The sequence below is a fragment of the Rana temporaria genome, chromosome 4 (genome assembly GCF_905171775.1).
Source record: "Rana temporaria chromosome 4, aRanTem1.1, whole genome shotgun sequence".
Classification (NCBI taxonomy): Eukaryota; Metazoa; Chordata; class Amphibia; order Anura; family Ranidae; genus Rana; species Rana temporaria.
The window spans coordinates 115,932,159-115,956,723 of NC_053492.1; the positions used below are offsets into that span (position 1 = coordinate 115,932,159).

Genomic DNA, 24,565 nt, shown 5'->3' on the forward strand with positions numbered 1-24,565 from the left:
AAAATGCCCTGTATTGAAGTGGTTAAGGCTCCGTTTCAGTTCCCAATGGAGCGATCCCCGCTGAGCAAGCGGAAGGTTCACAGGGCGGATCATTACTGATTCACCCTGTGTGAAAGGGGTCTAAGGCATACCTCCCAACATTTTGAGATGGGAATAAGGGACACCTACTAGCAAACGTATGAAGGCATAGGACACACACCCTGTCAAACCCCCTTAAAGCAGAATTAACCAAAAAAAAGGTTAATTAAATCCACAAGGGCTTTTTTTACCTCTATTATTCCTTTATATTGGCTTTAAAAATGTACAAATGCAGCAATTTATGCTGGTTGGAAGCTAAACAGTGGGGACCTTTAGTGGAGAGTGTGAACAAGTTTTGATTGTGACTGCTGGTGATTGCTGGGTTACATTTTTAGTTTTTTTGGGGGGCTTTTCCTTGAAACTTTTTAACACCCTTTTCTGTCACTTTTTAAACATCTTTTTTTAATAATTTGTTTTGCTTCCTTCAGCCTACTAATTAAGGGGATTGGTTAATTGGTCACAGGTGCTTGAGGCCTATATAACTTTCTGTAGAACTCATTGTGAGCCTGCTGGAACTTAGACCAGTGGAACTGGACTAAGTGGTAAGTTAAAAAAAACAGAGTGGAAAACAGGAGGTTCTAACAGGGGTCAAGTACCTGTGTAGGGTGAGTGTGTACCTGTGTATGGTAAGCACATGAGTGCTGCGAGTGCGCGTGGGCTATATTGAGTATTAGTGTCAGTAGTACCTGTGTATTGTGAGTACCTGTCAGGGCTGGGCTTCCTTATTTGAGCTGGCCGCTCAGCTGTCGGCTAATTTCAAGCTTCTATGGGGTCTTTCACATGGAGCGCCCGTACAGGTCCGCCTGTCAGTTTTTTTTGCGGACCTGTACGGGCGCTCCGTGCTCCTCTATGGACCAGCGGATGTCAGCAGTGACATGCCCGCTGACATCCGACCCGCTCCGATCCGCCAAAGTGTGACGGAGGAAAAACCTACTTTTCCATCCGTCGATCGGGTGAACACGGACATACGGTCCGTGTTCATCGGATCCCCCCATAGGGGGGAGCGGAGAAAAGACAGGGCGGTCCCTGCACAGTGTGCGGGGATCACCCTGTCATCTGCCGGCTCAGCGGGGATCAACGGAGCGATCCCCGCTGAGCAAGCGGAGGTGCACGGGCGGATCATTACTGATCCGCCCCGTGTGAAAGGGGCCTATCTCTCCACAGTGACTCACCTGTTGATGATCCTGCTCGTCAGTCCTGCCTACTTAAGGCTGGGTTCACACTAGACCGACAAACGCTCCAACATTGGGAGCTCATGTCGCATGAGGTGTGAAAATGAATGTTTCCCCAACTTAACTGGTCCGACACATGTCGGAGCGACTTTGAAAATGCTCCCTGTACTACTTTGGTCCCACTTTGATCCTACTTCACTCCATTGAATATCATTGAAGTCGGATCAAAGTCGGAAAGCAGTCTTGCACGCTCCGACTTTGGCATGCGACTTGTACTGTGCTGATCTTGAGGGGGAACTCCACGCCAAATTTTAACAAAAAAAACGGCATGGGTTTCCCCTCCAGAAGCATACCAGGCCCTTGAGTCTGGTGCAGACAGGACCTCTTCCCGACAACCCTGGCTGTTGGTTGTCTGGGTCTGCTGGCGGGGGGCTTATCGGAATCTGGGGGCCCCCAGATACCGGCCCCCCACCCTAGGTGAATGAGTATGGGGTACATTGTACCCCTACACATTCAAATGGAGGAAAAGTGTAAAAAAAATAAACACACTACACAGGTTTTTAAAATCATTTATTAGTCAGCTCCGGGGGTCTTCTTCTGACTTCTCTGGGGGTCTTCTTCCGTCTTCTCCGCTCTCTTCTTCTGCTCTCCCCGGTTTCCTCATCGCCTTTTTCCCTTCTTGGATGTTGACTAGACGCTCCCTCCCGCTGTAATGCCGGGTGCGCGGCTCACACCGATTTATATAGGCCTCTTATGACGTCACAGTCCCAGCATGCTCCGGGTGGTGATGTCACCACCAGGAAGAAGGCGATGAGGAAGAAGGCGTAAAGGAAGACCGGGCTGGCCGCCGCCGCTAGTGAAAGGGCTACAAAGAAGATAGCGACGGCGCAGCCCGGCAGAAGGCACCGGAGAGTGGGAGAAGTACCGGGGAGTGCGGAGAGCAGAAGAGGAGAGCGGAGAATGGATGGAAGAAGACCCCCCGAAGTCAGAAGACGACCCCCGGAGCTGACTAATAAATGATTTTAAAAACCTGTGTAGTGTGTTTATTTTTTTTGACACTTTTCCTCCTCCAGGTGAATGGGTAGGGGAACGATGTACCCCATACTCATTCACCTAGGGTGGGGGCCGGTATCTGTGGGCCTCCTTGTTAAAGGGGGCTCCCAGATTCCGATAAGCCCCCCCCGCCCGCAGACCCCGACAACCAATGGCCAGGGTTGTCGGGAAGAGGCCCTGTCCTCATCAACATGGGGACAGGTTGCCTTGGGGTGGGGGGGCCCTACCTCCCCATGTTGAGGGCATGCGGCCTGGCACGGTTAAGTAGGGGGGGCACTCGCTCGTCCCCACCCCCTTTCCTGACCGGTCGGCTGCTGCTCGCATACGGGTCTGGTATTGATTTTGGGGGGAGCCCCACGCCGTTTTTTCGGCGTAGGGGGTTCCCCTTTAAATCCCCACCAGACCCAAGGGCCTGGTATGCTCCTGGAGGGGGAACCCATGCCGTTTTTTTATTAAAATTTGGCGTGGAGTTCCCCCTCAAGATTCATATCAAACACAGTGCCTGGTATTGGCAGGGATCCAAGTCATTGAAAGTCAGACATATGACTTCAAGTCGCAGGGCAAAGTCGGATCCAAAGTAGTACTAGTGTCGTGTCGCACCAGTGTGAACCCGGCCTCAGCCTTCTAAGTAGTAGAACATTTTGAGTGGACAGCCGCACTCCAAAAAAACCTTGATTGTTGTCTTTATTGTAAAACAGATAAAAAATAGCACTACAAAACACAGCAAAAGATGGGGATAGCAGCCTACGCGTTTCACACTATCGATTAGTTCCGGCACCCTTGATCTCCTGAAAAGACATTGATTGCTTAGCATACCCACCCGGAGCGGTAACTCCCTTTTCCTTCTTAAGCCTTCCAGTTCAGTTGCTCTCTGCCTTCGCCTTGGTCAACATCACAGAGACTATCTCCTGCGTTCCTGTTCAAGACTTGCTTGGCTGACGTCCTTTCTGGCTTCTGATCCCACTTGCTGTTCTACACGTTCTTCTCTGGCCCTCTGACATTTGGCTTGGCTGACTATCTGATCCAGTTCCTGAACTCTGGCTATGCTTTGACTACGCTTAATCTGTTTATCTTTTTATTATTATTATTATTAAACAAGTTTGATTTAACTGTACTTCTGTCTCGGTCTGATTCATGGTTTCTGACAGTACCCGAGTGTTGTCTGAGTAGTGTGTGTGAATCGTTAGTACTTGTGTATTGGGAGTGTGTGTGAGCATGTGGGTCTGCGAGTACCTGTGTATTGTCTTGTTGAGTACCTGTGTATTGTCTTGTTGAGTATTAGTGTCAGGAAGCTAGTTGTTAGGTAATTTGGACAGGGTTATCATCCCCAATCCTCATTAAATTAGTAGCTACAATGCCCAGTGGGTGTGAAGATGCGACTCGGTGTACATCTTGCGGCATGTATGCCTTCCTTGATCATCCGATCAAGGGTGAATACTGCTGCACATTGTTTCCCTGGAAGCCCAGGTTCTGAAGGGGAATTCAAAGACACTGAATTTCAAAAGAGCCAACTTCCCTAAACTAGGAACCTTGCTAGAAGGCATGAATTGGTATAAAATCTTAGGAACAAAGAACATGGAGGCGAGATAGGTTTGCTTTAAGAGCATATTAAATAAGGGCATTAGCCAATGCATCCCATTGGGTAATAAATTTAAAAGAGCGAACAAAAGTACAGGGTGGCTTAACTCCAATGTAAAATTGCATATAAAAGCAAAGACGACCTTCAAAAAATGGTTGAGGGATCATCATCAGCATTCCGACTTCATAAGGCCTCTTTCACACGGGCGGTTGTTCTGCCTCAGTTAAAAGCGTGTTTATTTCTGCTGAAATTCAAGATTTCAGGCACAGCGATCAGCTGCATTTGTACAGTGCGAAAACTTGGATACCTGCCAATACCAGGCACTGTATATGGTATGAATCTTGAGGGGGAACTCCACGCCAAATTTAAATAAAAAAACGGTGACCCCGCCCTCTTATGTCGTCACCACCCGGAGCATGCTGGGACTGTGACGTCATAAGAGGCCTATATAAATCGCTGCGCACCGCGCCCCCGGCATTACAGCGGGAGGAGGCGGCGTGTCAACATCGAAGAAGACAAGAGGGATGAAGACGACGTGAAAGACCGGCCCGCCGATAGTAAAAGAGCTGAAAGAAGATAGTGGTGCCCGGCAGAAGGACACCGGAGAAGAGGGAAGAAGGCGACGAGGAAGACCGGGCCCCCCTGCTAGTAAAAGAGCGGCAAGAAGACAGCGGAGAAGAACGGCAGAAGGAAGAAGGCACCGGAGAGCAGAAGAAGAGACCCCCGAAGTCGGAAGAAGACCCCGAAGTTGGAAGAAGACCCCCGGAGCTGCCTAATAAATTACTTTTAAAACCTGTGTATAGTGGGTTTTTTTTCCTGCAGGTGAATGGGTAGGGGTACGATGTACCCCATACTCATTCACCTAGGGTGGGGGGGTCGGGATCTGGGGGCCCCTTATTAAAGTGGCTCCCGGATTCCGATAAGCTCCCGGCCCGACAACCAACGGCCAGGGTTGTCGGGAAGAGGCCCTTGTCCCCATCAACATGGGGACACAGTGCTTTGGGGTGGGGGGCCGCAAAGCACCTACCTACGCTCACTCGTCCCCACCCCCTTTCCTGACCAGCCGGGCTGCGTGCTTGGATAAGGGTCTGGTATGGATTTTTTTCGGCGTAGGGGTTCCCCTTAAAATCCATACCAGACCTAAGGGCCTCATATGCTCTTGGAGGGGGAACCCATGCCAGTGTTTTTTATTTAAAATTTGGCATGGGGGGGTGTGGCCAAGATGGAGGCCTGAGCGGTCGCACTTCTCAGAGCTCTGCTGGCTGCCTGAGATGTAATCCGTCTCCTGGCTGTATCTTGGGGCTTTGCTGACCGGGCCCTACACAGATGTGATCCCGCTCGCACAAGGGAGGATCTGGCTAGGGAAAGCCGGTTCGTTTTCCGCCGCTAGAGGAGATCCAACTTGAACCTCCTGCGGCCTGTGTGAGCCCTCGAGGCGGGAAGGGCATCAATATGGCGTCTCAGACGGACATGCCGAGTGATTCTTCGCTGCCAGAAGAAGCACCGCCTCAGCCCAGCTTTGTGGCGGACATTATGACCGCGATTGCCACTTGCCAAGCGGCGCTAACGGCCAAGATTGAGGCGGTTCAGCTCGAGATGGGACACATGCGGCAGGACATTGATGATAAGATCCGCACTCGAGTCACAGGTGGAGGAGCAGGTGAGTGCTGTGGAGGATTCGGTGACTGAGCACTCCTCCGCTATCCGGGCCATGCAGAACAAGGTAAAAGCCCTGGAGTATAAAGTTGATCATGCAGAGAACCGGAATCGCAGGAATAATCTCCGGATAGTTGGTTTGGTGGAGGGCCAGAACCTGGCAGTGTTTGTGGAGGACCTTTTTGCGTGATCTTTTGCCCGACGCACACTTCTCCCCCTATTATTTCGTGGAGAGGGCTCATCGGGTCCCCCCTAAGCCGAACCCTGTGGGGGGTCCATCCCGCACTTTTATCCTCCGTTTTCTGAATTTCCGGGACCGGGATGAAGTGCTGCGAGCGGCGTGGAAGAAGCTACTCATCTTTCCGGATTATTCGCTTGAGACCCAGAAACAGAGGAAATCATTTGACCAAGTAAAGGCCCTGTTGCGAGCCTGCGCTATTCGCTACAGCATGCTGTTTTCTGCACGTCTTCGCATGCAGGACAGGGAGACAACCAGGTTTTTTACCTCCTCCTGGATTGACACCTTACCACCGCATCGCTGATGAGGGGGAGGTGGCCCGCGAGTGTGAGATGGAAGCTTTGCTCCCCTTGTTCCTGGCTCATGGCTATGGACTACCTCCCTTAATAATCTAGCCGCCTGTTGATGCTGTTCTGGCTGGATCCCAGGGAGCTCTGTCCTATAGACCAGTGTTTCTCAACTCCAGTCCTCAAGGCGCCCCAACAGGTCATGTTTTCAGGCTTTCCATTATTTTGCACAGGTGATTTGATCAGTTTCACTGCCTTAGCAGTTACCACAGCCGTTTTATCTGAGGGAAATCCTGAAAACATGACCTGTTGGGGCGCCTCGAGGACTGGAGTTGAGAAACACTGCTATAGACTATCGGAACTATCACTGCTTCTCAGGTACTGTAACGTTATAAGTTACAGTATGTGCCCCTGCTTGCAGGTGAAGTTGGACTGCTCACCACTTGTTGTTTCTGTGATGCCCTGTTCCTCCATATTTGTTTTGCCATATACCGGACTGCCCTTGGTACTGTGAATTATCCTTTTGCACCTCTGGTATAGCTAAGGAGAATATGTGCTACTATGGGTATTTTCCCTTTTGCAGATATGTGGTGGCCAGCATCTCCGTGTCATGAATATGCATCAAGTCTGTTTGCTTACCTGATCTCCATGTGTTCATTAGAGGCTGACCCTGTTCTGGTTTCCCTTTTTATCACTTCCTCTTCCTGTATGGCTCCACCCTAGTCCATCCCAGGAAGCCTATATTAACCGTTGCTCTACAGGTCTGCAGTGCTGTTCAACAGTGTTCCTATGCTTAGTTCCTGTCTGCAGTGTAGTTTGCTAGTTCCTGTTTGCAGAGTGCTACGATCATCTTTCCGTGTACCGTTTTGGCTTGTCCCCGACTTCCTTGTCTGCCTGTGCCCCTGACTATTTGCATGTCCCACGGTTATCCTTGTCTGCCTGTTGCCCTGACCTCGGCCTGTCCATCACCACTGTTTGTCCTGCTGGCTGCTTCCCCCTTCTCCCTGCGGAGTGTGACTTAAGGAATCCCGGGAACGCGACCTGGACCCAGTTGCGGCCAAGACCATCCTTACCATCAAAGGCTCTGGTGAATACAAAACTGGGTCTTAGACTCCGCGCCCTGGGTGATCTTGGGTTACGCTTCCTCCCTGCCAGCAGTAGTCGGCTATAGGGTTCACTTCCCTGTGGTGCATCCCTGACCCCTACGGGGTGAACTTGTCACCTGGCCACAGGTGACCTAAAACTCCGGTGTTGGACCGACACCTGAACTTGGGTGCGGATTCTTCTGGTTCATAGCCCTCTCTACTACTGACTTGTTTTAACAGACCAGTTGTCTGTAGTTTGGGGGTTAATGCTCTCCATGATTGGGATGGGGTTGCGGGGTGGGGTGGTTTGTTCACTATGCTGTGGTTGTGGCTTTTTTGGGGTTCTGCCTTCGCCTACCCTGACATGACATGCATAACCTTTTTGTCCTACAGGTTTTTTGACTGATGTTCTGGGGGATGGCGTGGGGGTATGGGATCTGCCCCGATCTGCCCCCTGGATCTTCGTGCCTCGCCTCCTTTTGTTATACTGCTGGAGTACTTATGTTCCGGGGTATCATGGCTCAGCTAAAGATTATTTCCTGGAACACCCAGGGCCTTAATTCGGCAATTAAGAGGTCCCTGGTGTTTCAGTATCTACAGAAAGCTGCTCCACATATTTGTATTCTGTTGGAAACCCACTTGACGGGCTCTAGAGTCTGTGCCTTTGTGAAGGTCTTGGATTGGGTCAGCCTACCATTCCACTTACTCGTGTTATGCCCGTGGAGTCAGTGTACTCGTTAGGAAGTCTTTGCCTTTCCAGCTTTTGGGGATGCGCATGGATCCCGGGGGTTCTACATGCTAGTTTATATGATAAGCAATTGGTGTTGGCTGGAGTTTATTTGCCCCTGCCAGCTTCAATACAAATACTGTATGACTTAATGGGGATTGTCCTGGCATATGATACTCCTAACTTTTATATCTTTGGGGATTTTAATATGGTTCCTTCCAGCAATCTGGACAGGCTGCACTTTTCTGTTGGGCCACATATAGGACTCTATCTCGCATCGACCTGGTGTTTGCCTCTGTAACGGCACTTAACTGGGCTCGGGATGCCTGTCGCCTGTCTAGAGGAATCTCTAATCATGCCCCCATCTGTCTCATGGTGTCCCTTGTGGAGACGGGGGGTCTGAGGTTGTGGCGCTTGTCCCGGGATTGGGCTTTGGATGCTACGATCCAGGAGGGCATGGAGGAATCTATCTGTAATTACTGGACCCTGAATCAGGAATTGGCCAGCTCCGGTGTTCGATGGGATTCCTTTAAGACCCCATTCACACCTTCGCGTTTTGTCGCATGTAGCGCGACGCGAACAAACGCCAGAGGGACGAAAAGCAATGAAAGTCAATGGGGATGGTTCACATCTGCACGCTGATGCGCCTGACGCGCATCGCCTGTAGTCAAAAGAAGTTCCGGACCCTTTTTTGTCGCGCAATACGCGCGATATGCGCGTATTTGAGCGTTTTTTGGTTTTCCATTGAAATCAATGTAAAACGCCAGATACGCGCGTATTGCGCGACAACAAGCGTTTGCTACGGGCGTTTTGTCAATAGAACTTGTCGCCCATGCAGAAGATTAAAAAAATCTACCAACATAGCAACAAGTGATGAAAAGATGATAGTTTTTCCTATTGGCTAAAAAAAAAACGTCTAAGTACAAAAACGTCGGACAACGCTGTATGCAAACGCGCATATTAGCATGAATACGCGCGAAAAAAACGCCTAAAAAAACCGCCGGAAAACGACGCTATTGCCTACGCCTAGGTGTGAATGCAGCCTAAGGCTTATGTTAGGTGTGAGTACATCTCCCGGATTTCCTTGTCACAGAAGGTAGGGGATAAGACTTTGGTGGATAGGGAGGAGGAGTCTGGGAGGTGTGAGAGGGAATTTGTGGCTTCCCCCTCTGATGCTAAATATTATGAGTGGCAGCGGGTCCTTCGGGATCTTTCCTTGTGTCGGATTGACCAAACTAAGAAAGCCATGCTACACTCAATTCAGAGGGTGTTTGAATATGGGAATAAAAATGGCCGGTTGCTGGCGTGGCTGGCCAGGGGGCAAATCCCTTTCACACATATAGCTGGGATTCGGGATGAGGGAGGGCATGTGCTCATGTCCCCAGAGAGTATTAATGATAGGTTTTCCTAGTTCTTCCGGGGGGTCTAGCGCTCTAGGGCCCGTTACACGTCTTCTGAACTCGAGGGAAGTTTTGAGGTCTGTCGACTTCCCTGTGCACGGCGGAGGGCCCTAGGAAGGTTCTGGAGGGGGAAATCACTCGAGGTGCATGGAGCTATTGGGGGACTGCAGGGAGGTAAGAGCAGCCGAGAGCACCCGAGCCGCCCGAGAAAATCCTTCACTAAGCGGTGATGCCCAGCTCGAGTCAGGGGCAGGCGAACATTAGTAATCCTTTATGTTACTGGCCGCTTCCTGTATATGGATTCATCGGGTAGTATTCTGTCACTTCCTCGATGCCGCAATGTTCCCAAGCAAGTTCTTTCTAAATCCCACAATAACTCGCGGCAGACCTCCGCAATGTCTCCTGGGAACAATGACAAAAGCTCCCAGGAGACATTGCGGCATCGAGGAAGTGACGGAATACCCGCACACTACCCGATGAATCCATATACAGGAAGCGGCCAGTAACATAAAGGATTACTAAGGTACAGTGGATCGAAAAAAAAAAAACATGCGGTTTAGTAATTATGCATATGCGCGTATCATTTATTTATTTTGGTTGCGGAGTGGATCTTGGGTGGGAGTTCCCACACTTTTTTTCCCCAGGACTTGACCCCTCATGTGGACGCTAAGGTCCTTGCTAAAATTCTTGCCGTGTGTTTGTCTGGTGTAATCTCTGAGCTGGTACATGTAGACCAGACCGGGCAAGGGCACTGACATCAATATTCAACGCCTATTTTTGAATCTCCCCTTAACCCATGACTTGACCCGATCTCGCGTAGTCACTTCTCTTGACGCCGAAAAGGCCTTTGATTCAGTTTAATGGGAATATCCGTGGGAGGTCCTACATGGTTTCGACTTTGGCCCTAATTTTATCCACTGGATAAAGATGCTGTACGGAAGTCCAAGGGCGCGGGTCCATACTAATGGGTGGGTTTCGGATTCCTTTCCGTTGTTCAGAGGCACTCAGGAGGGGTGTCCTCTCTCCCCTGGTCTCTTTGCTTTGGCACTGGAGCCTCTGGCAATTTTGATCAGGGAATCCCGGAGGATTCGTGGGCTTGTGGTGGGGAAGCTTGAGGAGAGGATATCCCTATATCCCGACGATGCCCTGTTGTATCTGAACGACGCGGGGCCCCTCGCTTTTGGCTGCCCTTGACACATTTGAAATCTTTGGTAAATATTTAGGGGTCAAAATAAATTGGTCCAAGTCGGTTATATTTCCACTGGCACCTGCCCTTTCTGCCCTGTCTCCCCTATGTTGGGTTAGCGAGTTTAAGTATCTGGGGGTGGTAGTGACATAACCCAGTACTATGCCCGGAATGTTCTTCCCCTGTTGACTAACCTACAGGAGAGGTGCCTGGCGTGGTCTGGGCTTCCCTTGAATCTCCTTGGCCGCATTAACATTTTTAAGATGGTCCTATTGCCCAAATTCCTCTATGTGTTCCGCAATTGCCCGGTGTGGATTCCAGTTTCCTTTTTTTGGAGATGTAGATAAATGCATTATTTCCTTTATTTGGGGGGAGCAGTCCCTAGGCTTGCTAGATCCTCTCTCCAACTCCCTACGCAGTCGAGTAGTCTCGCTATGCCCAACCTTCAGGTGTATTACTGGGCAGCCTTATTGGTGTCCATATATTGGTGTGTCTGGAAGCTGCTTGCATAGGCTCAATGATGGATCTAGGGAACCTGGCTTACAGGGGCACTCGTGCATATGAGTCTGTACCGACTCCTACTGCTACTACGTATAGAGTTTGGGTGGTGGCTAGGAAGCATTTCTCTCGGGAGAATAGATGGTCCCCGGTGCAGCCCCTGTGGCGAAATCTGGCTCTGCCTCATTTCCGGACGATCCCTGATCCGCAGGTTTGGGCCACTAGGTTACTAGGCTTCAAAAACTCCTATATCATGTTCACAGTCTCCTGCAGCACACTTGCAGTCTCTGACCATGTCTTGTATCATGTCCACAGTTTCTGATCGTCTGTTGTATTATGTCCACTGTTAGAAATAGCCCTACAGAAGAGACAGGGCATAGTCCACAGGGGCTTTTTTGCTGCTTAAAGCAGAACTCCACCCAAAAGGGGAAGCTCTGCTTTCTTGCATCCTCCTCGCCTCCACTGCCACATTTGGGGGTATTTTGAGCCAGAAGTCAGACCCCTTCCTTTCCCCAGAGTCTTCTGAGACACATCACAGATCCCAGAAGACTACGGGTCCATTGACAAGGCGCAGCACGACTCGCACATGTGCAGTAGGAAACAGGCTGTTCTCTCTTACTAGAGATGGCGGTACCTGCACCTAAAGCCAATGTAAGAATCGGTTTTGATGAGGACATTGCAGGATCCCTGGACAGGTAAGCGCCCTTATATTAAAAGTCAGTAGCTACAGTATTTGTAGTTGCTGACTTTTTTTTTTGGAGGACCCTGGAGCTTGTCTTTAACTGCAGACAGGAAACAGGAACTTTATAATAGAGAAAAGATTTAGGGCCAGATTCACGTACAGCGGCGTATCTTTGAGCGGGCGTAGCGTATCTCATATGCGCTACGCCGACGTAACATAGAGAGGCAAGACCAGTATTCACAAAGCACTTGCTCCCTAAGTTACGGCGGCGTAGCCTAAATGGGCCAGCGTAAGCCCGCCTAATTCAAATTGGGAAGGTAGTGGGCGTGTTGTATTAAAATTAACTGTGACCCCATGTAAATGAATGGCCGAACGAACGGCGCATGCGCACGCATGCTCAGAATCACGTTGCATATACTCCCTAAGATACGACGGCTCAATGCGTACGACGTGAACGTTACCTACGCCCAGCCCCATTCACGTACAACTTACGTAAAATACGACGGCTGTTCCGACGTCCATACCCTAACATGACTTACCCCTGCTTTAGGTGGGATAACTTTACGCTGGACGTACGCCTTACATAAACGGCGTTGCTTACTGCGACGGGCGCAAGTACATTCGTGAATCGGCGTATCTAAGTCATTTACATGTTTGACGTGTAAATCAATGGAAGCGCCCCTAGCGGCCAGCGTAAATATGCACCCAGGATACGACGACGTAGGAGACTTGCGTCGGTCGAATCAAGCCAAAATTCAGGCGTATCTTGTTTCAAGAATAAGGCGCATAGATACGACGGTGCATCCTAGAACTTACGCGGCGTATCAGAAGATACATCGCGTAAGTCGTACGTGAATCTGGGCCATAGCGTTTAACCATAGATGCAGCCACAAACTTATAAACACTGCCATCTACTGGCAGAAGAATATATCTTTACTAAATACTTATATTGATGTAGTAGTTGTTGCATAAAATACAAATAAACATTGTATTCCAACATCTGCAATCTCTTCACCTTCCAGAGTCTGTGGAAGTGAGAAGACTGCGGTGTGTCATGGAAGCGGCCTCATATGGACTCTGGCAGGGAGGTGCTTGTTGTCTGAAAATAATAATTAAATGGAGAATAAGAAAAAGAAGTTAATGATTATAGTAAATTAAGGGTTGAAGCAAAGAAACACTTTAATAAAAACCAACATTTCTGTATTACATGGGTCTTCAAACTACGGCCCTCCAGTTGTTCAGGAACTACAATTCCCATCATGCCTAGTCATGTCTGTGAATGTCAGTGTGTTACAATGCCTCGTGGGATGTATAGTTCCACAACAGCTGGGGGGCTTAGTTTGAGGATCCCTGCTGTATTATGTCTGCAGTCTTTGATCATCTCTTGTATCATGTCTCCAATTTCTGGCCATCTCTTGTATCATGTCTGCAGTCTCTGACCATCTATTGTATCATGTCTCCAATCTCTGACCATCTCTTGTATCATGTATGCAGTCTTTGACCATCTCTTTTATCATGTTTCTTGTATCATGTCTGCAGTCTCTGATCATCTCTTGTATCATGTCTGTAGTCTCTGATCATCTCTTGTGTCATGTCTGTAGTCTCTGATCATCTCTTGTATCATGTCTGCAGTCTCTGATCATCTCTTGTATCATGTCTGCAGTCTCTGATCATCTGTTGTATCATGTCTGCAGTCTCTGATCATCTCTTGTATCATGTCTGCATTCTCTAACTATGTCTTGTATCATGTCTGCAGTCTCTGATCATCTGTTGTATCATGTCTGCAGTCTCTGATCATCTGTTGTATCATGTCTGCAGTCTCTGATCATCTGTTGTATCATGTCTGCAGTCTCTGATCATCTCTTGTATCATGTCTGTAGTCTCTGATCATCTCTTGTATCATGTATGTAGTCTCTGATCATCTCTTGTATCATGTCTGCAGTCTCTGATCATCTCTTGTATCATGTCTGCATTCTCTAACTATGTCTTGTATCATGTCTGCAGTCTCTGATCATCTCTTGTATCATGTCTGCATTCTCTAACTATGTCTTGTATCATGTCTGCAGTCTCTGATGATCTCTGGTATCGTGTATGCAGTCTCTGATCACCTCTTGTATTATGTCTACAGTCTCTGACCATCTCCTGTATCATGTCTGCAGTCTTGTATTAGGCCCATAGACATTGACTAAACCCTGTTGAATGTCTGCTGTCTTTAAGGTTGCTTTCACACTGAGGCGCTATTGCGCTAAAAATGGCGCCTGCAATGCAACCTGAAAGAGCCGCTCCTTTCTATCCAGTGTGAAAGCCTGAGGGCTTTCACACTGGAGCATTGCGCTGGCGGGACACTAAAAAAAGTCCTGCCAGCCGCTTCTTTGAGGCGCAGTAAAAATACCGCTCCTATAGCACCCCTGTCCAATGAAATCAATAGGGTAGTGCCTCCAAAACGTTGCAAAGCAGCATTTTTGCGGGCGGGTTTAACCCTTTTTCAGCCAATAGGGGGGGTTAAAATCTGCACGCTAGCGCCTGAAAATCGCAGCAAACACGACGGAAAAACGGTGCAAAAAATAGTGGCGCTTTACTGCCGGCGCACCTCAGTGTGAAAGTACCCTAAAGCTGGCCACACATTATATATTTTTTTGTTCAATTTTCTTTAGATTTACCTTCAACTATGTAGTACAAAGAACTGCCTGAATACATACAATTTGAAGGTGTTTAGTTTTGACATAATACTATATGGTTTTGGTAAATCTAAAGGAACATTTACAAGAAAATAGTATAATGTGTAGCCAGTTGAACACTAAATTATATGTGTGATCCTTTTGTGATGTCAGGGCCCGTAATCTATGACCGTTTCTTGTATCATGGACTTGAGGCCCTCGGTGCTTTACCAATTGAGCTTCTCTATCATTCTATATGAGATTTTGTGTTCGTGTCTTTTTTGTTAATAAAGTTCACCTGTTGTGGGAAAAAAAAAGTATTCAAGCGTGATTTGGAAAAGCAGCGAGTGTAGGAAGGGGCGGGCACAGAAAGTTCACGTGATTAATGGCCGACCGCGGTTTAGCACGACTGAGAGAGAAAGGCCGCGACCGGAACCGGAAGCGGAGACGAACGGCTTGAAGAACGGTGTAGGCAGCAGAGTCGTGGCCGTACGGGGTGTGTAAGAGCGAAATGGTGGCCGGGGAGTCGTATTCGTACTATATCTTTCCTTATTAGCTTCATATACACGACGGGGCCTCAATGAATTGAGAGGCGGTGTGTTCCCGTTGCTGAACAGCCCAGTGGTAGATAGTACACGCTGACGTCAAATGATACAGAAAGTTGACGCTATTGAGGGCAATGTGTCCGCCATGCCTTTGTGGTGAGCAGCGAGCTTTCCTTCACCTTCTGGTGGCTGTGGCAGTGAGAAGGCTGCGGGGTGTCATGGAGGCGGCCTTACTGAGGCCTGTGGACTCTGGCAGGGAGGTGCTTGTTGTAGCTGCCGCTGGAGTAAGCAAAGGTGCTTTAGCTGGTTCATTCCATCGGTTTAATTAATAGTCCACTGATGGAAATTTACAAAGCAGCCAGACTCTGGAGCTAATGTGCATGGTAACCAATCAACGTCTAGCATTTTATTTTTAAAGCTAAGCAAAACAGTTTTTAAGAGAGAAGCTGATTGGTTGCCTTGCACAACTTCTCCACATTCTGTATGCTTCAGTTATATTCCCTCCAATGTTTTGTAGTAACCGTGTGATGTCTGTAGTACACCTTCATTTCCACCCAGGCAGAGTTCACAACAGAATCCTGCAGGGATGTGGTCCGTGTTCTTGCTCATTACTCTGCAGTGCTGTTTTGATATAAATGGGCTGCATATCGCACCAGAATGCAAGAAAACTATTTTTAAAAAATATGCACCGCACCAAATCACATGATACTGTAGTTCTGGTGCCACAAAGGCACTTGGTTTGCGATCTGTGTTGGCACCTGCAGCAGAGTGCAAAGGTAGTAAATTTTTGATTGCGGAGCAGGAAACTCACTCGGAAGGCACCTTTCCTGCACCGCCTTTAGGTGTAAACTTGCCCTAAAGCTGGGTACACATGGGCTAAATGTCGGGAGGCGTTGGCTTGTTAAAAAAAAAAATTGGTGTGTATTTGTTGAACGTACTCGCGGTAAACTCCCGATCAGCGCTCTAAGCCATGGCCTGATAGGCTTACCTGTAGCAAAAAGTGGTCTGTAAGGGTTTACAACCACTTTAAAGTGATACTAAAGTCCCATGTTTTTTTTTTTTTTTTTTTTTTTTTTTTTTTTTTTTTGCTAAAGATTATACTTGCCTGCTGTGTGCAGTGGCTTTGCACAGAGTAGCTCAGATCCTCTTCTTTGGTCATGTGACTGCTGTGGCAGCCATACACAGCGGTCACATGACCTAAACTCCCAGCATCCAGATGCTCTTAAAGCGGAGGTTCACCCATAGCGAACACATTTTCCCCTTAGCTTCATGCTCGTTTTGTCTAGGGGAATCGGCTATTTGTTTTAAAATATGATCCGTACTTGCCCGTTTACGAGATGCATCTTCTCCGCCGCTTCCGGGTATGGGCTGCGGGACTGGGCGTTCCTTCTTGATTGACAGTCTTCCGAGAGGCTTCCGACGGTCGCATCCATCGCGTCACGATTTTCCAAAAGAAGCCGAACGTCGGTGCGCAGGCGCAGTATAGAGCCGCACCGACGTTCGGCTACGAGTGACGCGATGGATGCGACCGTCGGAAGCCTCTCGGAAGACTGTCAATCAAGAAGGAACGCCCAGTCCCGCAGCACATACCCGGAAGCGACGGAGAAGATGCATCTCGAAAACGGGTAAGTACGGATCATATTTTAAAACAAATAGCCGATTCCCCTAGACACAACGAGCAGGAATCTAAGGGGGAAAATAGAAAAAAATAACGAATTGGGTGAACTCCCGCTTTAAAAGGACGGGAAGGAAAGGGAAGTTAACATGGACTGTTGAAGAACAATGTATGGGTAAAGCTCTGCTTTAACACTGTCGGAGGAGATTACAATCGTCGGCTTATATTTATGTAAATCTTTTATCCCGAAAGAAGAAACTGTTGCCATAACTGCTTAAAACAGATCTACGTTCCTACTTTTGAAAGCTGCGAGAAGGCAGGTTGTCTATTTCAGAAGGGACAGTGCAATGTCTCTTCTGCAAAAAAGAAATCTACCTGCCTGCTCCCAGCTTTCTGCACAGCTCAATCAACACCTTTGTTACAGGATGTGTTCTCTCCTGGGCATTTGCAGAATTAACGTCATCCCGTAGCAGCTGGTGAGAACAGCCTGGCACCCAGAAGAAGCTGAGTAGAAGATGTCAGATTGAAAGGACACGAGTATTGTGGAGTTTAGCTCTGCTTTAAAAAGTATTTAGCTGGAGTTCAGCTTTAATTTGTTAGTCAATTCCATACAATTCTACCCTCCCCCCCCCCCCCCCCCCGGACTGAGTGCTGCTGTCCAAAGGTGTCTACATTTCTCCCTCATCCAGAGTGGAGACACCCTAAAGGGTTTGTAAAGGATTTTTTTTTTTATCTTAATGGCGTCCTTTACCTTAATGCAGTGCTGTTTTCATGTCCTCATTGTTCGTTTTTGGTCTCAAGTTGCTGTAATTCTTCTCTGATCTCCACACTTCCTGGTTGTCTGTTTCCTGATAACCACAGTACTGGGAGCTTTCTCTCTGTGGTCACTAATCAAGGAGGTGTGATTACTGTGTGTCTAAAACCCCACAGCACCAATCAGTTTAGTTTTCCAAACCATCACTGCCCTGTATTGGCTCTGTACATCACAGAAGCAGGAAACAACATGCAAAAACGAAACTAGAAACTGTAGGTACATTATATGATTGCTTTTTATCTATTTTTAATCATTTTTAAAAGGAATCGGTTAACTATTCTGTCTCTATACCCTGTAAACAGGCATTTCATCAAAAAAAATGTTTTCCTTTAAAGTGGAGTTCCACCCATAAATATAACATTACATCAGTAGATTTTAAAAAAATGTCATTAGTCCTTTAAGACATTTTTTTTTTTTTTTTTTTTTTTTAGATGCCTTCAAAGTGTTGTTGCTAGGCAGAATAGTTAATCTTCCCACTTCCTGCACCTAGGTGCTTAAGCTTCCTAACCTACACCGCACAAACTCCTGGGAATGTAGTGGGTGTAACTTTCCAGGAGTCTGTGCACTCCCCAGTCTCAAAGAATCATGTGACTTGGACAGTACAGGTGCTGAAACCTATTACACTGCTTGTGCAGCACTGAGCATGTGCGAGATCTGCAAGGCTGAAATCCAGGAAGTCATACAGTCTGGCTTCATGATGCCCACACTTAAGATGGCCCCAGTCAATTTCTATTTTATAAAGTGTCTAAATGCTGTAACAACCTAACAAAACGGACATTAGTTTACAGACTAACTTTACTAGAATACATTAAGCTTGTGTATTACAGGGGTATTTATAAAGTGAAATTGTGGCCGGAACTCCGCTTTAAGCTAGGAAGTGTATTACTGGCCCGATCGCCAGGGAGAAAGAGGGGGGCCTAAAAAAGAAAAGTAATATTGCTACAGTTAAAGCCTCACTTTACTTTCCCTGCTTGCCTCTGGGGTGGATCAGATTAATTCTGATTGACCACATGCTGGCATGTGTCCATTTTGACCAATCAAAATCATTCTAATCTGTCCCTGGAGCAGTGGCTTTCTATTTTAGGGAACAGATTCCTATCAGGAGATCCTCCCTTGGGCCAGTCTGAGACTGCACATGTCACCTAACAGTCTTCTGGGTGGCACTGAAAAAATGTAACGCTGGCACCCTTTTGGCACCTGTGCTTTAGGTGGCCTTTCCCTGGGTTAGACACTCCCAAGTTTCTCTTGTTGCCTGTGCCCTAATTGGAGAGATTCACCCCTCCTATTTGTATAGGCAACATGTCATCAGTTTAGAGCAGGGGTCCCCAACCCCCGGGGACACAGGTTCGGTGGTGGTCCGTGGCCTTTTGGGTCACGCAGCTGTGGCAGCAGGTGAGAAAACCAGCACAACCTTCACTGCCACCCTTTGACCAATGGATGGCACCTGCTCCCTTTCTCCCAGTGACACTACTCCTTTCCCTCTCTGTGGTCACAAAGAAGGGGAGGGAGGAGAGGCGGCAGGGGACAGGTGAGACTGAGGCTGCAACCTCAACACCCCAACCTCCCTGAGGTGACCGGCTACCCCCGAAAACACATCTAGTGTCCTCATGGGTTTGCTCAGTTCTTGTATTTCTGGATGGTAAATATGTTGAGTAAGTTTGAACTGCTCACTCCAGCCCCCCTCCTTCCTTTTTTTTTTCTTTTCTTTTTTCCCTCTAGGGGTCCTGGAGCGTCCCTGCAATCACTTTTTTACTCTTTAGCTGATAAATTGCTAGTAGTATGTCCTATCAAATCACTCTGCCCAGGAGACCTGCTCTGATTACCTGGAAATATCACCGATGGCTCCTCCAGTGTGAGCTAACGCATATGCAGACTCTAGTCAGACTCGTTTATCTAGAACAATCAATTTTATGTCCTAATCAAAGTGATCCCCCGCTCTGTGACGCGTCTGTCTTCAACGCTGCCTGTCCCTGGTGGCAGGGAGGTTGTGGACCACTGGTTTAGAGTTATTGATCTCACTTCCACGTGCGTAGTGGTATGTTATGTGTAGCGCACTTGATGATTTCATGCATAGATGTCCCCCATGCATAAATTTACTTTTGTGTATGTGTGCCCAGATAAGGGTCTGGTATGGATTTTGAGGGGGACCCCATGCTTTTTTTTTTTTTTTTTTTAATTACTATTGCGGACAATGCTTGTTTTTATATTCAGCTCTCCGTGGGGAAGCTGACAGCTGACGATTCATCGGTTAAGGACACGGTTGCCAGTTTCCCAGCCCACTCCTTAAAGCGGAGGTCCGCCAAATTTATATATATATATTTTAGAAACAAGGACACTTGCCTGTCCAGGGCGCCCGCGATGTCGGCACCCGAGGCCAACCGTTCCTCTGATGCGGCTATACTTCCTGGTTCCCAACTGCGCATGCGTGAGTAGCGCTGTGCAATCCAAATGGTCCCTGCTGTCTTTCGGGACTGTGTCTTCCAGAAGACAGCGGGGGGGGGGGGGAGTGATGTAGACCCCCATGCAACACATGCGGTTTTGATGCGGGTCCAGATTGCATGCAAAACGCAATGTGCCGAGGGAAAAGTTTACTGACCCGTTCCGCATCTTGTCTTTTGAGTGCCTGTGTACCCAGCACTGTACCTGGGGATATTTTTTTACGTGTTGCTGTAGATTTGGGATTCGGGGTTCTAACATTACATAGAATCGTATATGTGAAACATTACGATAAGTCAAGATGTATAAAGTCAGCCGTATGATTGACATATGTAAAACAATAAACCATGATCCCTCATTCTCTCCTCCTTTCCTCCCTTCCAAACAACCAGGATGGTAGAACAAACAAAAAAAGTAGAACTGTACCCCACAAAAAGAAAAAAGGTGTGTACACTATCGCTGCGATTGTTTGCAGCAAAAACGAAGCACAAACGCTTAAACCTCCTCTATACGTCTGGGTATCATGGTAATGGGACATCATTTTTACAGCTCTAAGAGATAATTTCTCTAGGCTTATTCAAATGAAAATTGGAAGGTAAAAAAAAAAAAAACCTTAGCGGATGAAAAATTAGACCGGCGCTTTTTACCTTTTTTTAAAGGGTCACTAAAGGAAAACATTTTTTTAGCTGAAATGACTGTTTACAGGGCATAGAGACATAATAGTTAACTGATTCTTTTTAAAAATGATTAAAAATTGATAAAAAAAACAATCATATAATGTGCCTGCAGTGTAGTTTCGTTTTTGCTGTTGTTTCCTGGTTCTCTGATGTACAGAGAGCCACTAGAGGGCAGTCAGCCAATAGAGAGCAGTGATACTTTGTCTAAAACTCCTCAGCACCAATCCAGTTTCGTTTTACACACAGTAATCACACCTCCTTGATTAGTGACCACCGTGAGAAATCTCCCAGTACTGTGGTTATCAGGAAACAGGCAACCAGGAAGTGTCCAGAACAGAGAGGATTTACAGCAACATGAAAGCAAAAACGAACAATGAGGACATGAAACCAGGACTGCAGTAAGGTAAAGGAAGCTATTTAGATTAAAAAAAAAATTCCTTTAGTGACCCTTTAAATGATGTGTTGTGCTGTATTGTTGCATGCTTTGCCCTCTACTGTAATTGTTCAATTAGGGTGCCTCCCATATTTATTTCTGTTTCGACAGGTATACTTCAATTAATTACCTTTTGTGGTGGTAATTTACAACCAACAGAATACTTTCTGATGCATATGTTTTTTTTTAGGTGCTGCAATAAAACACCCATTTCCCGATCTCCCCTGTGACTAATGAACCCATAAGTGACAATGATTTCATCACTTTGATTTTCAGAGCTATCATTCCCTGGCTGCTACAGCCAGGGAAGCGCTTGTGTTTGCCTGAATTGGAGGGCAGGAAAGATTGGGGGTTTAATAGACTCCCAAAATCAATAAAACCTTACACCTGCCCAAAACAATAAGATAGGGGACTTGTTGGCCCCCTTGTTATATAGCGTTAAAGTTAAATGGGGGAAAATTGTAAAACAAAAAATGTAATAAAATCATAAAAAAATGTAAAGGCACCCCTATACCCCCTGCGTAAACACAGCAAATGCAAACATCCATGCCGGTCACGCATATGTATGTAAATAGCAAATATCAGAGCAATAATTCTAGGGTCATCACGAGTAATACAATGATAACTTTTTAAGCTTTTAAAGCGTCTCGTATGAAAAATCTTAGTTACCTTAGTTTGTCCGTTTTACTAGTGCATAATTTTTCGTCTTGGCATGTCTGATACCTTAACGCAACACAATCTTATATATTTTACTAAAATTCGGGTATTTACTAAATTATTTTGCACAACTTTTTTCTTTTCTTTTTTTCTTTAAATTTTCATAAATGGCTGCACAAATATTGTTAAAAATTGCAACAGCCAGCATTTTGTTCTCTAGGGCGGGGGGTCAGCAATCTAGATCGTGGCCAGGTGACTGGTAGATCGCGATCTGACCTGCCATCCCAGAACATTAGAGTGCAACGCAGACGGACTTTACTTGTAAAGTTGGAGCTGTAGTAGGGAGCAAGAACTGCATAAGCCGACACCTCCTCTGGCTCCTGTCCCATGCAGAGTGATACCAACTTCACTCCACCTCTTATCCCGGGTAGCGGTCTCCAGAGTGGTGCCAGCAGCAGGAAAAAATAGATCTTCAGGTCAGTGTGAAGCAATACATTGGGCATAATGGTATAGGGTAGAGCTGCACGATCGTTAAAAAAAAATCAAAATTGCAATTCTACCCCTTTCCCAATCTTAAAACCGCATTTGCCTGATTCTATTTAACAAGTGAAGAGAGTTCTCTGCTCAATTCTGACGGCTGACATATAAAAAAAAAAAAAAAATTTAATCCAGGCAGTCTGCCAAGTTTTTATCTTAACATCAGGAGTTAACTATAAACAAAGTAACATTTTGTTCTTGGATCAAAGGGATGAACTTTGGTTTGTAAATTGGGTCAGTTTAACCACTTAAAGACTAAGGGGCAGATCCACATACAATTATATGGGCGCAGCTTTGAATCCACAAAGAATTTGCGCCGTAAGTTGCGGCGTAGTGTATCTCTCGCGCCGTAACGGCGCCTAATTAAAATCGGCGAGTAGGGGGGCGTTTCATTTAAATGAAGTGCGTCCCAGCGCCAAACGAACTGCGCATGCGCCGTCCCTAAATTTCCTGCTGTGCATTGCGTGAAATGACGTCGCAAGGACGTTATTGTTTTGACTTGGACGTAAATTACGTCCATCCTGCGATTCACGGACGACTTGCACAAACAAAAAAAAAAAATTCGAATTAAATGCGGGAACAACGGCCATACTTAACATAGCAGGTCTAACTATACGCCGTAGAAAGCCGACTAGAGTCGACGTAAAAGAATGCGACGGCCGCTCGTACGTTCGTGGATCGTCGGAAATGGCTAATTTGCATACTCGACGCGGAAAACGACAGGAACGCCACCCAGCGGACGCAGAAGAATTGCATCTTGGATACGAAGACGTACGCCTGTCGGATCTAACCCAGATGCCGTCGTATCTTGTTTTGAGGATTCAAAACAACGATACGACGCAGGAAATTTGAAAGTACGCCGGCGTATCAGTAGATACGCCAGCGTACTCTCTCTGTGGATCTGCCCCTAAACCTTTTTTTTTTTTTTTTTTTTTTTTATAGCAGAAACCCTAAGATTAAAATGGCAGTAGTTGCAATATTTTATGTCACTGTATTTGCGCAGCGGTCTTTCAAACACAATAAAAAGGGAAAAAACATACCTTTTAATGAATTAAAAGAATCTAAGTTGGCCCAGGTTTTTTGTGTAATATAAAAGATGTTGCGCCTCGAATCGTGATCATTATTCTAAGCAAAAAAATTGTGATTCTCGTTTTAGCCAGAATCGTGCAGCCAGTGTTAATTTTGTCGACAAACTTTTTAGCTGACTAACTTATTACCATTTTAGTCTACTAAAATACGACTAAAACTAAAATGGCATTTTAGTCAAAAGACTAAATTGAAATTTGACGTCAAAATTGACACTGGTCTGTAGTGCATGTTGATACCTCAATACCATAACATACTAGATCTTTCACCTCAGCGTATAATGAGTTTGGAAATTATAGAGAAATGCTTAACCACTTAAGCCCCGGACCAAAATGCTGCCTAAAGACCCAAGGTGTTTATACAGTTCGGGACTGCGTCGCTTTAACAGACAATTGCGCGGTCATGCGACGTGGCCCCCAAACAAAATTGGCGTCCTTTCCCCCCCACAAATAGAGCTTTTTTTTTGGTGGTATTTGATCACCTCTGCGGTTTTTATTTTTTGCGCTATAAACAAAAATAGAATGACAATTTTGAAAAAAATGCAATATTTTTTACTTTTTGTTATAATAAATATCCCCCAAAAACATATATAAAAACATTTTTTTCCCTCAGTTTAGGCCGATACATATTCTTCGACCTATTTTTAGTAAAAAAAATCGCAATAAGTGTTTATCGATTGGTTTGCGCAAAATTTATAGCGTTTACAAAATAGGGGATAGTTTTATTGCATTTTTATTAAATTTTTTTTTTTTACTACTAATGGCGGCGATCAGCGATTTTATTTATTTATTTTTATTTTTTTTTATTTTTTTTTCGTGACTGCGACATTATGGCGGACAATTTTGACACATTTTTGGGACCATTGTCATTTTCACAGCAAAAAATGCATTTAAATTGCATTGTTTATTGTGAAAATGACAGTTGCAGTTTGGGAGTTAACCACAGGGGGCGCTGTAGGAGTTAGGGTGCACCTAGTGTGTGTTTACAACTGTAGGGGGGTGTGGCTGTAGGACTGACGTCATCAATTGTGTCTCCCCTATAAAGGGGATGACCCGATCGATGCGCCGCCACAGTGAAGCATGGGGAAGCCGTGTTTACATACGGCTCTCCCCGTTCTTCAGCTCCGGGGAGCGATCGCGACGGAGCGGCTATAAACAAATAGCCGCGCCGTCGTCCCGGATCGCTCCCCGAGCGAACCCGACCGCTGCATGTAGCGGGGGGGGTCCCGATCGGACCCCCCACCCACTAAAAGGCAAGGACGTACATGAACGCCCATGTGCCTGTACGTGCCATACTGTGGACGTACATTTACATGCGGTGGTCGGGAAGTGGTTAAATAATGCATTACAATTTAACTATCCCTTGTAATAGGAAATGTGTGTGACAGGTCCTCTTTATGGAGAGATGCGGGGTCAATAAGACCCCACATCTCTCCTCCAGGCTGGAAAGCATGAGATCGTAAAAAAA

At 46.6% G+C, this 24,565-nt stretch overlaps 1 protein-coding gene across 3 annotated transcripts in view; it reads left to right on the forward strand.

Annotated features, from left to right (window-relative positions):
- Positions 1-586: 586 nt before the first annotated feature.
- The window catches only part of WDR33 (WD repeat domain 33), a 162,431-nt gene continuing 138,452 nt past the window's right edge, over positions 587-24,565 (forward strand). For 2 of the 3 annotated variants that reach the window (XM_040348865.1, XM_040348867.1), the window contains exon 1: positions 14,646-14,794. The gene's annotated coding sequence lies outside the window, so the exon portion shown is untranslated. Of the gene's footprint in view, positions 621-14,645; positions 14,795-24,565 lie in introns of those variants that run through there. The other variant, XM_040348866.1, reaches the window with a different exon arrangement.